This window comes from Manis javanica, chromosome 12, assembly GCF_040802235.1.
Source record: "Manis javanica isolate MJ-LG chromosome 12, MJ_LKY, whole genome shotgun sequence".
Lineage (NCBI taxonomy): Eukaryota > Metazoa > Chordata > Mammalia > Pholidota > Manidae > Manis > Manis javanica.
In genome coordinates this window covers 10925118-10941293 of record NC_133167.1, presented here as the reverse complement: position 1 = coordinate 10941293, position 16176 = coordinate 10925118, and the positions used below count along the sequence as shown (strand labels likewise).

General features: G+C 42.0%; 1 long non-coding RNA gene across 2 annotated transcripts in view; it reads right to left on the bottom strand.

Annotated features, from left to right (window-relative positions):
• Window positions 1–9028: 9028 nt before the first annotated feature.
• Window positions 9029–16176, bottom strand: part of LOC108405408 (uncharacterized) — a 30765-nt gene continuing 23617 nt past the window's right edge. Inside the window, exon 4 of one of the 2 annotated variants that reach the window (XR_001855171.3) lies at window positions 9029–13280. This is a non-coding gene — a long non-coding RNA (uncharacterized lncRNA). The remainder of the gene's footprint in view (window positions 13281–16176) is intronic. The other variant, XR_001855170.3, reaches the window with a different exon arrangement.

Here is a 16176-nt window from a genome sequence, read left to right as displayed (position 1 = left end):
GAGGGTAAGATGACTAGCTTACAGTCAGCAAGAGGCAGAAATGGAATCAGACCCCAGGCCCCTGAGCAAGCAAATCCCACATGTTTATGGTGCAAGAGGGCCAGGTTTAATCTGAAATATAAAAGCAAAATAGCAATAATAATAATGTTGACATTTTTATCATAACTGGGCGAGACTAAAATAGAACATGGGTAACATTTGGAAAAAGCAATTGGGAAGAGATGAGGTTCATTTGGAAATATGAGTAGAGGCTTTCTGTCTAAAAAAAGCCCTGAGACTCATCCACAGACCTTTTGGTCCTCTCAGTTTCCACTGGCTGCAAAGGGTTCTTCAGCTACCTGAAAAGTTACCAATAAGCATCTCTTACCGGGACAGACGAGGTCGACGTCTTCATTTCAGACCATCGACGTCTTCATTTCGGACCGCCTTCAGCGATCATAATCTCTGAAATGTGTACAGCTCATTAGGACTGACCAAGCACTGCCTCAGATATCATTGTATCCGGACCCCACCTCAACTTTCAGAACAGGCCAGAGCAGATGCCTTCCTCCCATTTACCCCAGAGGATGCTAACTTACAAAAACTGTCTCTCATCTGTGCACTCAGACTTAGTAAATTGCAGGTGATGGGATTAGAATTTGGGATTGCTGATGCCCTGTCTAAAGCTGATTACTGCAGACCAAGCGAGTCTTATTAACCCCTGTATCAGTCCAAGTCCTGTCAGGAGACAGTCAGCACAAGCTAATTTGAGCAAAGAAAATTTAGCATAAAAAATGGAATATGTAAACAATGACATCCATCAAAAGAAGACAAATGACCTCATGTGTCCCTCTAAAAGATGCCATAGATAATGCTTCAGGTAGGTGGCTCCTTTGCAACTGATGGAAATGGAAAGAACCAAACAGATGTACATTTGAGTATCAGTTCTTTTCTTATATAGAAAATCTCTACTCATCTGTGCACACGAACCTAATCTTCTAGGCACTCCTCATCTACCTACATAACTGAAAAGCCAGAAGGAAAACACTTAAGTTTCGCAGAGGTAGCAGCTGCAGGAAGCACCTAACACGCCTTGGGCTGGGAGAACAAAGGATGGAATTACAGGAATTACCCTAGAGATGTTGTGGGTGCATTTCCAGGCCACCTTAATAAAGCAATTTTGCCATAAAATGAGTCAGATGAATATTTTGGTTTCCCAGGGCATATACAAGTTATGTTCACACAATGCTGTAGTTTTTTAAGTGTACAATAGTATTATGCCTAAAAAAAAATGTACATGCCTTAATTTAAAAACACCTTATTGTTAAAAAATGCTAACCATCATCTGAGCTTTCTGCCAGCAGTAATCTTTTCGCTGGTAGAAGGTCTTGCCTCCATGGCAATGGCTGCTGACTGATGAGGGTGATGGTTGCTGAAGAGGGTGGCTGTGACAATTTCTGAAAATAAGAAAACAGTGAAGTTTGCCACATCGATTGACTCTTTTGCAAATGATTTCTTTGTAGCATTCAATGCTGTTTGATAGCACTTTACCTGCAGTAGAAATTTCAGAATTGGTGTCAGTCCTCTCAAACCCCACCACTGCTTTATGAAGTTTGTGTACTATTTCAAATTCTTTGTTGTCATAGCAACAGTCTTCCCAGCATCTCCACCTGTAGTCTCAGTCTTAAGAAACCACTGTCTTTACTCATCCATAAGAAGCAGCTGCTCCTCTTCCACTCAAGTTTTGTCATGACACTGCAGCAGTTCAGTCGCACCTTTGGGCTCCACTGCCAACTCTAGATCTCTTGCTATTTCCACTACATCTGCAGTGACTTCCTCCACTGAAGTCTTGAACCCCTTAAAGTCATCCATGGAGTTTGGAATCAACTTTTTCCAAACTCCTGTTTCTATTGATATTTTGGCTTATTCCCATGAACTACCTTTGTGTTTCATGGCATCTAGAATGATGAACCCTTTCCAGAAAGTTTTCAGTTTACTTTGCCAACATCCATCAAAGGAATCACTATCCAGGGCAGCGATAGCCTTATGAAATATATTTCTTAAATAGTAAGACTTCAAAGTTGAAATGACTCCTTGATCCGTGGGTTGCAGAATGGCTGTTATGGTAGCAGGCATGAAACAAGATTAATCTCATGGTACATGTCCATCAGATCTCTTGGGTGACCAGGTACATTTTCAATGAGCAGAAATATTTTGAAAGGAAATCTTTTTTTTCTGAGCAGTAGATCTCAACTGTGGGCTTAACATATTCAATAAACCATGTTGTAAATAGATGTGCAGTCATCTATGCTTTGTTGCTCTATTTAAAAAGCACAGGCAGCTAACATCCAAAAGACAAACAACAACAAATGTTGGCTAGGATGTGGAGAAAGGGGAACCCTCCTACACTGCTGGTGGGAACGTTCAACCATTGTGGAAAGCAGTATGGAGGTTCCTCAAAAAACTAAAAATAGAAATACCATTTGACCTAGGAATTCCACTCTTAGGAATTTACTCTAAGAATGCAGCAGCCCAGTTTGAAAAAGGCATATGCACTCCTATGTTTATCGCAGCACTATTTACAATAGTCAAGAATTGGAAGCAACCTAAGTGTCCATCAGTAGATGAATGGATAAAGAAATTGTGGTCATATACACAATGAAGTATTATTCAGCCATAAGAAGAAAATAAATCCTACCATTTGCAACAACATGGATGGAGCTAGAGGGTATTATGCTCAGTGAAATAAGCCAGGTGGAGAAAGACAAGTATCAAGTGATTTCACTCATCTGTGGAGTATAACAACAAAGAAAAAACTGAAGGAACAAAACAGCAGCAGACTCACAGAACCCAAGAAAGTACTAACAGTTACCAAAGGGAAAGGGACTGGGGAGGACTGGTGGGAAGGGAGGGATAAGGGGGAAAAGGGGGCATTATGATTAGCACACATAATGTAGGGGGGTGGGGACATGGGGAAGGCAGTATGTACAGAGAAGACAAGTAATGATTCTATAGCATCTTACTACACTGATGGACAGTGACTGTAATGGGGTATGTGGAGGGGACTTGATAAAAGGGGGAGTCTAGTAACCACAATGTTATTCAAGTAATTGTACATTAACAATATCAAAATAAAATTTTTTTAAAAAGCACAGGCAGAGTAGATTTTGCATAATTCCTAAGGATCCCAGAATTTTTGAAATGGTGATGAGCATCAGCTTCAAATTATAAAGTCACCATCTCATCAACTCCTAGCAAGAGTCATTCTGCCCTTTGAAGCATTGAAGTCAGGCACTGACTTCTCCTCCTTAGCTATGAAAGTCCTAGATGGCATCTTCTTCCGATGTAAGGCTGCCTTGTTTACATTGAAAATCTATTCTCTAGTGCAGTCACCTTCATCAATTACCTTAGCTGGATCATCTGGGTAACTTGCTACAGCGTCTACATCAGCACTTGCTGCTTGACCTGCACTTTGACGTGTGGAGATAGCTTCTTTCCTTAAACCTCATGAACCAACCTCTGCTACCTCCCAAACTTTTCTCCGAAGCTTCTTCATGTCTCTCAGCCTTCACAGAATTAGGACCTTGCTCTGGAGTAGGCTTTGGTTTAAGGGAATGTTGTGTCTGGTTTGATCTTCTATCTAGACCACTAAAATTTTCTCCATTAACAGCAACAAGGCTGTTTCACTTTCTTATTTGTGTGGTCACTGGGGCAACACTTTTAATTTCCTTTAAGAAGTCTTCCTCTTTAATCACAGCTTGCCAGCAGAGGCCCAGCTTTTCAACATGCCTTCTTCACTAAGCTTAACCTTTTCTAGCTTTTGATTTAAAGAGAGAGATGTGTAACTTTTCCTTTCACTGGAACACCCAGAAGGCACTGCAAGGTTATTAATTGCCCTAAATACAATACTGTTGTTTCTTAGGGAATAGGGGGACAGATGGGGAAATGGCCAACAAGTATTGCAATCAGAACATGCACAACATTTATCAGTTAAGTTCGCCATCGTACATGGATGCAGTTTGCAGCAACCCAAAACAATTACAGTAGTAACACAGAGGGTCGCTGGTCAGATCACCATAACAGACATAATAATGGAAAAGTTTGAAATAGTGCAAGACTTATCAAAAGATAACAGAGAAACATGAAGTGAGCACCATGTTGTTGGAAAAATGGTGCCTATGGATTTGCTCAAGGAAGGGTTGCCACAAACATTCAAATTGTAAAAAAGCACAGATTCTCCAAAGCACAATGAAGTACAATAAAATGAGATTTGCCTGTGCTACATTAAATTTTGATACTTCCAGAATCTTGGTGAGGAGCCCTGGAAGAGGGAGCCAGACCTCTGAGGAAAAGGCACCAACCATCAGGGGCTCTTGTCCCCGCAGAGTAGACAGGATAGTTCTTCAGTTGTGAAAGTTGCACACTGGACTCACATGCTGTCATGGGAAAGCCCTGTTGATTCTGAAATTAAGAAGCATTACAGGACCACCCCTGCAGGAATTAAAAGCAGCTATGAAGACACATTCTCTTCTTTCTCCTCGAGCCTTGAAGCCTCTTTCTAGGTCTCCTATTTGCAAAGCACAAAGGGGCATCAGCTGGCCAAACAGGAATGGAGTTTGCACAATCCCAACCCAAACACCACCCAAAGGGTAGTCTGGGAGCTAAGAAACAATAGCTAAATCTGTCACCATCCATACCTTGTGACACTCAGAATCCATACATGCCCTCAACAGTTATTTGAATTCCCATACAGAATAAAAGCACCTTTATGTTTCAGGGTGCCAAGATACAAACTATCCTTCCTACAATGACCCTCTCGTCCCTTCCCCAAAATGAGGAGACACAAAATCCAGAGGTTCTTTGCATATATCTCTACTCTATGTAAGTTACCCCCAAAACTCAGTCAGTCTTTTCTGGATAGACTTTTACCTAAAGACTAATTGATAAGTTTATCCAGCAAATCTTGTATCAAACAGTAAGAGGTAGGGGAGAGAGAAAAGATGAAAATAGGTAATGCATATGCACAAGAAGAAAATGTCCATGCTTTCCTGATTATTACTGATCATGAGGCCATAACGGATGACTAACCTGCCTCTTCCGCTGTTCATCCATGTGTCCTTTGCCCTTGGCCAGAAGGGCCTGGGTCCTCAGTGGTCCATTCTCTTTGTGGTTGTGCCAGTGTTACATTGACTTTTAGTCCTGGCCATGACAGTACTAAGGGGCAGCTCAGAGAACTTCCGCAGTTTGCACACCTTCTCCTCTTTGCTCCACTGTGAATAGCAACCCAATTTCCCTCGGGAATCAGTCTGATCCCCCTATACCAGTGGAATAACCCTTTTCTTGGCCCATTGGCTCAGTGGCTAAAGGATCCCCAAACAGCCAGGTGGTCATCTCACCTTCCAGTTCACTGAAACCACTGCTTGCCACTGTTGTAGATCCTGGAGGAAGCTTTTATCTCTCAAGAACCAAGACCTCCAATCCAAATGAAAAGCAAAAGTTGTGATTGGATTATTAGTGAGAAGATTTGCGGTTGATCCTGTGCGTGAGCTCCTCATTCCAGGCCCCAGACTCCCATTCCGGTCATGGGAGAGAGAGCCTTCTGGGGTCTCCAATCGCAAACACATGGAGTCTCAGCCACTCAGAATGCTGTCCTTCCGCTGACACCATAGGCCTCGTTTCAGAGCATGGTAATAGCATTCTCTTCAAAATGCCACAGTGGAATAAAACATTTATGGGAAGGGCATCACTTCCTCTGTTTTGTTAAACTGATCTCAAAAACCCTCCTCCCCTAGTTTTGCTAGATATTGCTCAAAAGCAAAGAGAGTTCCACTAGAGACAAAAGAATACACACATCATTTTGTACTTTAAATAAGGCACTAGTTTGATTAAGGAAAATCATGAATTCTGCAAAGAGGAAACAACTTTGTGCTATTTATTTTTAAAGAAATGGTAGAAAACTGAGGTCAACAGAGAAGAAAGAAAAATGAACAAAGTTGAAGGAAATAAATGAAAACTGGTAATATTCCAACATTCCAATAGCCCCTGGAGTTGTTTGGACGGATGCTCCTTGGACCACCTTCAGCCCCCACACACACCCCGACCACCACTCACCTCCACACTCTCCCTTAAGGAACGCATCACCCCTGCAGCTGGAATTCCCACATGATCAACCCCGTCCTGACTCTCCGACTGCCTTCCCCGGTCAGTGCTCGTGGAGAGAGAACATTCTCAAAGGCTGCTAGAAGCTGATACCATTTGCCTCTGTGGTTTCAGTTGTTCTTATTTTATATTAAAATAATAATACATTTCTATGTTTAGACATTTATTTTCTATAGTTTGCAGAGAACCATTGAATATTATTCTCTGGCCTCTAGTTCAGATCCTAGGTCCCTATAATTCTGCAGAAAGAGATAGTCCTGGAAATAAAGATGTTCAGAGAAAATGAACAGCATCCTATAAGGGAGGGAGCACGAGTGAGAGGGAGAGGAGCCTTTACTGCCTCTGGGCTTCACGGAGGAAGCTCCGGATTCAGAATCCCCACTTCCAACCCACACTGGCAGCCTGCAACCAGAGGCCCCTCCTGGAGCCACAGCGTAATGCACATCCCCTCTTTAACAGCCAGCCAGTTGCTGTTTGCAGAGAGCCGATTTGGACAACTGCGGAGAGGCCATGCCCTACATTTGAAAAAAATAACTGAAAGGAAACTATCAGAAGCAAGATTCCATTTCTGATCTTAAAACCCTACTGCCACCTTTCTAGCTCACTCACTCCATATTTCACACTCTTTTGCCTGGGTTATTGTCATAGCTTTTCATAATGTCTGGCAAATAATAGATATTGATTAAATTTTTGTTGAACCAGTGGCTTAACAAATTGACTGATCACTGCAGTATGTCTCTGCCTGCAATCTCTTGCCTTTCTAATCCTCGGATATCTTCATGACATCAGAGAAACTATCCCAAATATGTATCCCCATTTCAGAACACTCCACCCCACAAACAAGGGACCTTTGATGCCTCCCCTTATTTCCAGAATATTAAACTAAACTCCTTAGCATGGAATTAAAGTGTGAACCCTACACCACCTCTCACCTCATGTCCACACTCACCTTAAGCTCCAGCCATGACAATCATGAGTTTGGGAACTTGGAATGTTGCTTAATGTCATGAACCTCCACTTTTAATGCTTCATCTATAGAGCTAAACATTCCAACCACACACTCCCCATTGCCCACCCCTGCCCCACCCGTGATTCCACTTTGTGACTTTCACCACCCAGAAATGAGCATTTCTCTGGTGGGGGGAGTGAGGAAGGGCTTCCGTAATGTACTTTGTATATGCCTTTTTTATTATTCTTTTTCTTCCTCATTTTTGCTGTCGTCTATTATCAATTCGTACGTCCTTTGCTAGCTGTGGGCTCCTTGAGGCAGGGACTGCTTTTAACCATTGTATTCTCCATGGCACCGAGCTTTGTGCTTGAACTTAGCAGACTTCTTTCAGTAACTCCTTGAATGGACTGACATAGGGAGTCTCTTAAAAGGATGTGATCACAGGGAAACTAAGAAGGCAGCGTGTTCTCCGTGTTCTCGCCCCTTCCCCCAGCTCCAAATTCTTTCACACTCTGAGTTGCTTATTAGAAAAAAAAAAATCCACCATCACAGAATCTTTTCTTTAGCTTGAGTCCTTGTCTTTTAAAAAGTAAAAAGAATATCCTTCTGGTAGCAGCAATTCCCCTCTTTTTAGGGTCAGGCTTCTAAGTAAGAACACATGTATCTGGTCCTTTCAGGGAAGCAGATTTTCCTAAAGAAGATGAGATCCTGGTGCTACTGAGAGACCAGATTGAAAACACAGAGATGGGAGGCCAGGAACACCAAGATAAACTCCAACCACGTCATAGTCTCACCCAGACCAATCCCAACTGGTGGTCCCTGGGAGCGTCCTAGGTGGTCCATAGACGGGCTTCTTGAGGAATTCATGTTTATAATATGACTGCGTCTTTGTTTTTGTTTCTGGAATGAATTAATCATTTAGCTAGGATAGTAAATGAGGATCAGACGTCGTCTTTCAACAAAAGCAGTTCTCTGTCTCAATACTTGAGAAAATGTTCAGCCCTGTAGTACGAGAGTAAGTGAAATGCATCAACTGCAGGCTCTTTCTCCTGATAAAATGATCTGGAAGAAAGAAAAATGTGAGATCATTGTTATCATTCCTCCTAATTTTAAGGAGTTGCTCTCTAGACTATGAGATCAAACCCTTATCCGTACCAGGTTTTCGGTGCCCCTCAGGATGTCCCATTCTTGCATACCTCTAAGTCCTCTTTCAGGCTGTTCATTCCACCTCATCTGCCCAGAAACTCTGATTCAGTCTTCAAAATTCAAGTTGAGCAATGTTCCTCCAGGGAGGCCTTCTGTGGCTTCTCCATGTAAGTGTTGAAATCCACATATGCTCTATCATTTACTTCTTTTATAGTCAATTTTACTGTAATCGAAATTGCACATTTACCTTTCTGTTTCGGTTGTTTTGTTCCTGGATAACACACCACCCCAAAATTTCCTAGCATAAAATGACATATAGTTTTTTAATTTCTCATAATTTTATGGGCCAGCTGGGTTGAGCCGGGCAGTTCTTTAGGTCCATGAGTGTGGTGGTAGCTGAGGTCTCAGCATTGACCTGAGCCACGCCTGGAGCCGGAGCATCACAGACGGCCTCTCCTTCACCAAGACCTCTCTCCACACAGTTTACCACCCCGTAGTCTAGCTTGAGCTTCTGTACAGCAGGGCAGCTGCACTCCAAGAGAAGAAAAGTAGAAATTGCTAGACTTCTCAAGGACTAACCTTCCTTCACTTTTTGTTGATCCAAGCAGGTCACAAGGACACTCCAAATTCAAAAGGAAGGAAAATAGACTCCACATCTTCTTGGGAGGAGCAGTGAAACATGAATGGCTAGGTTTAAGCCACCGCACGTCCCTACCAGTGAGCTTTTTCTGAGCTACAGTAATGCAAGAAGTTGAAGATCTGCTTCAGATCTGTGGATAAGAGTCTAAGAAATTAGGAAGAATACGTAAAGACATACCAGAAGGAATTCAAAATGAAAGGCAAAAAAAGAGGTTCCATAACCCATATTTTGAGGTTTCAAAATATTTTGGCTTTAATATGGCTCAAGAATAATAACGGGTGTAGGGAGTAGCCACGAATCTCATCTGCTTTCTGTCTGGATGCTAAGGAAACAAAGCTTCTTGTAGCCAGAACTGCTAAGAAAACATACACGCACTCCTTAGAGTTCCAGAATGCTCCATGATCCACTACAAGCCAAGAGTCCAATCAGTATGAGGTCAACCTGACATCAGGGCTCAGGCCACTTGATACATTTAACAAATTTCAATAAATTTTTGAAAATAGTTTTATCCAATACATCATTACACATGGTCTAGCAGGACCTTGCCGGAAATTCAGGTATTTATTCTGAATATGAAATATTCTATTTCATTTGCCGGAGGAAGGATACATACGATGAAAGGAAAATAAAAGGCTTAACAACTGATTCAATCGCATCCACTTATCAGAGAGCTTATATAGTCAGGTTCTTGTCATAATAAGGAATTGATCATCATTGTACATTGCAAGTTTTGGGGTTAAATATTTCTGGAATGAAATTTGACAGTGCACATAATAAGAGCATTAAACATTTTATATATCCTTTGAACCATAAATTCTTCTGGGAATTTGTCTTAGGGAAAATAGACACAAAAATAACAATGTGAGGTGTTTGATGTAGCATTATTTGTAACAGTGAAAATATTGGAGACCATTTATATTCAAGCAATGTGAGATTAATTACATAAATTACAGTACATCTATAGGCTGGGATTCAAGACAGCCATGAAGATACTACTATAGAAATATATTTAATAATATGGAAAGGTAATATGTAGTATAATATATAAAAAGAAAAACAAAAAACAGTACAGGGTAGCTATACACGTATGTAAAACACTGGAAAGCCATGCCTAGGATGATAACAGTGATGAGTACTGATTATCTCTGGGTAGTAGGGCCATACATGATTTTATTATTTATGGTTATTTGCATTGTCCATAAGAATCTCTAATAGAGAACAGAAAAAAGTTTTTTCTTAAAGATTGTCTTTTTTTTAAATTTGTACATCACTCATTGATAGACTGTTTGGAAAGTGGGAGAATGAGGCACTTTAGTTTAATAAAGACATAGAAACTGTTGAAGATGTTTACAAGCTACTTTCTCAGGTCAAACAGTTGTTTGTTTAATGAAAAGCCAGTGAAGGTACACAGCACTTCAGACCAACCACACAACACAACAAATTGTATTTTCTTATTAATGTGACATGACTTCAGAACACACTGAATCTGAAATGTCTAGAGATTCAGGACTAAGAAATGAAACTGTAGTTATAGGATGTAAGTTCCATGAAAGCAGGGATTTCATCTGTTCCATTAAATAAATATGTTTTGATTGAAGAGATGAATGAATGAGTAATGAGATTACATGAATCATTAATCTCTAACAAGGTAGTCTTTCAAGATAGCTTCCTAAATATCCTGGGGTTGCATAGTTATATCCTATGCTGTTGGGGCCAAAGAGATCCTAGGGATATTTGAGGACAATTTTTAATATTCAGTTTAGATGGATAGATGATAGCTACACAGACAGATGACACAGAGATGATAGATGGTAGATAGATGATGATAGATGATAGATATAGATAGATAGATAGATAGATAGATAGATAGATAGATAGATAGATAGATAGCTACTATATACATATAACCATCTACTTATTGAAAGAGAGAGAGAGCACACAATGAGGAAAGTCCCAGTGTATAGCTAGAAGCTGAAACTATGAAGAAAAACTCATCCAAGAGTAGTGAAGAGAGAATGGCCAGTAACAGACTGTGAGGAATGAAGATCTGTAATGAGCTTCTTTGCCCTGTTTGACCCCATGGCCCTCTGATCTCCAGATCTGGGATTTCATAGGGATTTCATAGATGCACACAGCAGACTGAACTTCACACTGCAGTTAACACACAACCAAGGCCCAGCCACAAGAGATCTCTGCCATCCCAACAGTCTCTGCCTTCTGCAGGAGACCTAGAGATCGTGTTTATGCAATACTCCCACATTTGGCGTTAGTGCCTATTGTTTCACCTCTGCTCCAAGCTTTTTAAGATAGAGTTGTTGCCTTGTTTGAGCCAAAACTCTCAATTCTGGAGTTCTGCATCCTGTCTTCCTGGGACCACCTGCTCCTATGCATCTTTGCTACTTGCCTGTCCCCAACTCCATTACTCCACCCACCCATCCACATTTTCTCTTAGGACCCATTGCCAGGCTTCACTGGACTGTTTACCCTGGCACATCTCTCTGGTCTCTCCATGGTGACTGTCCCTCATCTGCCAGCCTTCTGTTGACCAAGCTTGGGATCTGATGGGTAGAGGGCACATTCTCCCAGTGATTCTCACTTTATGCTTCCCTCTTTGAAGCTGGAGCATTTTGATTTCTATTATATGTGTGGAATTGGATGAATTGTATGTCCGTTATTTACTGGCTCACAGTTGAGTCAGCCTTAATATTTTAATTCTTAATGGACTAGATTCATGTTTTTTTCTCTTCGCTGAGGTATTTGGTCCAAACACAGAAAAAGAACCCTGGTCTGCTTGGGCCCAAGTCTCTAACACTTGCCCAGGCATTTAGCCAGCCCTCTTAAACCTCAACTTCTCCCTTTGGACATTTGCTGAAGGTCCTTGTAGTGTTTGCCAAGATTCCCCTTTAGGATTGAAGCACTCAGTTTAGGACATACTTTTGAACGTATATCCTGAATGTCTGTCCCTACAGTGTATCTTGTTTTTCTCCTCTCTGTGAATTCTTCAAGAATATCAACACTTGGTCTTCCAAGTAATTTCTCTTGCTTCCATCTAGGACCCACCCAAAAAATCCTCACTAATAAAATAAAATGCCAGTACATGTCAAGTGTATAATCAAAAGCAGGACTAATTAATTCTTGATTTTTCTCCTAATTTATCAAGATTCTTTTAATCTGTTCTTTCATCTCTACATAATTCTCTGGACAGGCTGTTCCTCCCCTTTCTCTTTTTTCTTCACATCAGCATCTTGAATAAAAAGAATTCTGTGAACCACAGGTTCACATAGTGCCAGTTAGATTACTGCACCTCACCCCACCTGGCCAATGTACCCAGCAGTGCACTGTCTTGTCTCTGATAGGACAATATTTCAATCAATTTGCCTTAAGGAATGTTTAAAACATGACTACATTCAGGGCTTTTTGCTTTTGTAAATGTCATCAGTTAACCATCCCATAGTAACCTGAATACACAGGAAAATAGTAACAAAAAGTCGAAATACCATGTGAACTCAAACTAATTTACTTCATCAGTAATTTGCATTAGAGTCACTGATATTCAATATGTAGAACAGAAAGTTCTTATCCAACTGGTTTAGAGCTACCAACAAGAAACGTTACACAGTTCCCAAAGCCCTAAAATCAAAGATTTCACTTGCTATTTGAGGGAGTGGTGAATATACTATATCGCTTCTCCAGTCTTGAGTTTTCTAAATGTATTGGGCCTAAAACACAGGCTAATCGGTTGCTGGTAGACACCCCCACCAAACATACACACACATGATTTTTCAGTTCCAGTTTTAGAAATGTTATGCCCAGATTAATGATATAATTATTCCACAACACTTTATGCTTCTTTGATTTACCTAGATTATCAATTAAACTTCAGTGTGAGGCTCTTTGTTCTGAGAAAGATATTTATTGGTCCATGTAAGTAAAAACTCCATGGCTGTGCTGAGTTGGACATGACAGGAGTTAGGACTCACGTTATGCCATCAGGATTCCTTTTACTTTATTGCCGGGCTCAACCTTCCTCCCTGTGATAAACTCAATCTGAGCAACAGCAGCCCTGGCCTCCATGTTTGAGGATTTTTAAGATCCTCATGTTTAAGACACAAGGCAAAAGCTGAAGCAAAAGTCCCAGAATTGGATCACATTCACGCTGGTAGGTGTGGCTTTTGTTGTGTGCCCATAACAAACCCATCTTCCAGCCGGCCACATGGAATGAGCTCATTGGTTGGGCTGTATTTGCACATGCTTGAAGACTGGAGTCCAGGGTAGCTTCTACTTCCCTGAAAAGACATGAGCAGAGGAAGATCAAGGATTCTCCAGAGGAAAAATCACAGTAGGTGCCAGAAGCATGAATGGTATCTCAACAGATAGACAAGGTCTTGCACTCCCGGAGCTCAGATGCTAGAAAGAGAAAGACACAATGAACAAAATACTTCAGTAATATAATGCCAAGCAGTGTTAAGTACTCTAAAGAAAATAAATAGGATGAACTGAGACTTAACTAGCATAACAAATCAGACCAGATAGTTAGGAAACACTTTCCCGAGAGGTAATTCTCCCTATAGGATTATATTCTGAGAAATAAGGCTTTGATTTATGTAATCCTTTAGTACATATGAATTATTTCTTTTCAGGTGATTTAGCCCAAGTGTTTCTTAAGAGTTGTTCGATTTATTGGAGACATTTCATACAGATTTTCAACAGATGCTGGCAAATGTAAATATTTTTGTTCAGTTCTTAAGGTTGTTTGCTGAGGGAGGGTTTTGTATTTTTAGATAATTGCATTTGTTTGCATGTGACCTCGGTTTGTTGCAACCAATTGTCTGACGATCTCAAATTTGTCTGAGATCAGTACAGTGAGAACCCTTTCGCTGTCTTTTCCATTTTAATTCTTTCCTTCATCTGATAATTACCATTGTCTAAAGAATTACAAAAGGGGCCACAGTATGAAAAGTCACACATGGAGATAGTTTCTAAAAACAAATTTGGGCAACTAATTTGATGATCCTGTCAAATCAGTGCCCCCGCTGAACTGGAGGCAGCCTGTTTCCAAACCACGTCTGTGGGCACAGGAGCATGGCTGCACGTGGGAGGAGACAGGCGCTTCAGTGTCAGGAGAAGGCTGAGCGTTCACAGGTCACCCAAGGACTATACGGACCACAGCTCACAAGTGTTTTCTCCTCAACACCAGAGAAAAGCCCTGTGAGATTACGACTGTCTGACCACTGCAGAGACCGAGGAACACACCAGCAGGCAATCGGTCCACCGTGAGGACAGTTGGCAAACAGGATTGAAAAAGAAGCAGCCCCTGCTGATACCTGGACTTCAGTGAACCTGTTTCCCGGATAGCAATCTGTGTAGCTTGGAGTTTATATTCCGGGTACCTAGCAGAGTTCCCGGGGCAAACTGGATACTTGTATTCGTTTTCTATTGCCATGGTAACAAATTCCCACCAAGTTAGCAGTTCAAAACAACATTCATTATCTCACAGTCGGTCAGTCCAAGGTCCAGGAACATCATGGCTCAGCCTGGTCTAAAGTGTCACCGGATATCAAGGTGTCAGTAGCTGTGGGGAGAAAGCCACTTCCAAGTTCACTCGGGTTGTTGGCCGAACTCAGTGCCCTGTCTCTGTGAGGAGGAGCTCCTGCTTGTTTGCTGGCTGCTACCGGAGGGCCATCCTCAGCCTCTCAAAGCCATGTGCATTCCCTGCTTTACTCCCAACAGTGGGTGGAGGCCCTCTCATGCCATGAATCTGTCCTGCCTCTTCCCGCGAATTTCTCTCTGACTCTCCTGCCTTTCTTGTGATTATGGTGGACCTACCAGAATAATCCAGGGCAATCTCCCTACTTTAAGCTCAGCTGATTGACCTTAGAAGGTCACCCCTCTTCCACCAAGTCTCTCTTGCCATATGTCATTCATAAATTCATGGGTTATGGAGAACACATCGTGGATATCTTTCAGGGACCCTTACTGTACAAGCCACGGCACTCACTTAATATTTTTAAAAAATGAAGAATTCATCTAAGAGCAGACACGAATAATACTGTCCCCTCCATGCAGCAATATGCCTGAAGACGGAATCTGATGGATAAGGACCTGTGTGGACATTGGAGGGAAGAGGAAAACTCATTGCACAGCCATTCTGCACCAGGCCTGGAGCTAGGTGCCCTCCCATGGGAGTCTCTGAGCTCAAGGCTTTGTGAAGCAGGCCCATGCGCCCTATGTTCCAATGAGGACACTGAGCTCAGATATGCTAGCAGCAGACCCTCTGGTTCCAAATCCACATGGTTTTTCTCTTATGCAGAGTGTCCTCTTGCTTAGACCTGTGTATGTGATGCCCACGTGCAGTCCTGGTGGAGTCCACGGACTCGGATAAGACTGCTTTGGTTCAAATCCAGGTCTGGGACTTAGGAACTGTGTGACTAAATGCTTAACCTCTTTGTGCCTCGGTTTTCTCATCTGTCAAAAATAGAGATACAGTAACTATACCCAGTTCATAGAGTTATTGGGAGGATTAAATGAGTTAATCTAAGCAAAGCCCTCAGAACTCACAGAGCATTGCTCTGTGTTAGCTGTTATCATCATTACATGTTTGAGCAATTGGATTTCAAGCACATTTGGTACCTTTCCATTTGTATTGTTTTAAATATCTTACCTCTGAATAGGTGTATCATTGCTGGATGATTTTGCATTTGCGCTGACACTTTCATTCTTATTCTTCCCCCAAAAGCCCTGTGGGATGGTAGAGGACAGCGATACCACTAAGAGAATAAATACATTTGTAATGATGACTGAGACTAAATAATAGATTGGAAAGAATATGTGTGTTTGCCGAGGGGCCAGTGTGAGGAAGAACAAAACTTCCACCAGACACGGGAAAGTTCCTCTGGGCTTGGCAGAGTGAGACACCAAGCAGAGCACGGCCAGCAGAGCTCAGAGTGACTGGAAACAGGGAGACCAGAGGCTTAGGAGCAGGGTGGGTCCCCAACCAGGCTCCAGTCCCAGCTCACCTTTCCCATATACACAGGCTGACAGGCTCCATTTGAGCAGCAGGGTGCTCGGCCTGCACTCAGAGGCAAGGGGCTTGTGTCCAGCAATGGCCTCCTTCAACAGCAGCAGACAGTGCCTGGGAGGACCAAGCAGAAGCATGCCCATCCATTACATAGCCTTAGACCCTCGCTACTCAATTTCTTTCCTCTCACTTCCTCTCCTTCTACTCCAGTGACCCCTTCCTACCTGTTGGTACCAAGATTACGAGAGCTGGGAAGACTAATCAGGCCCAGGCTGAGTATCCGGG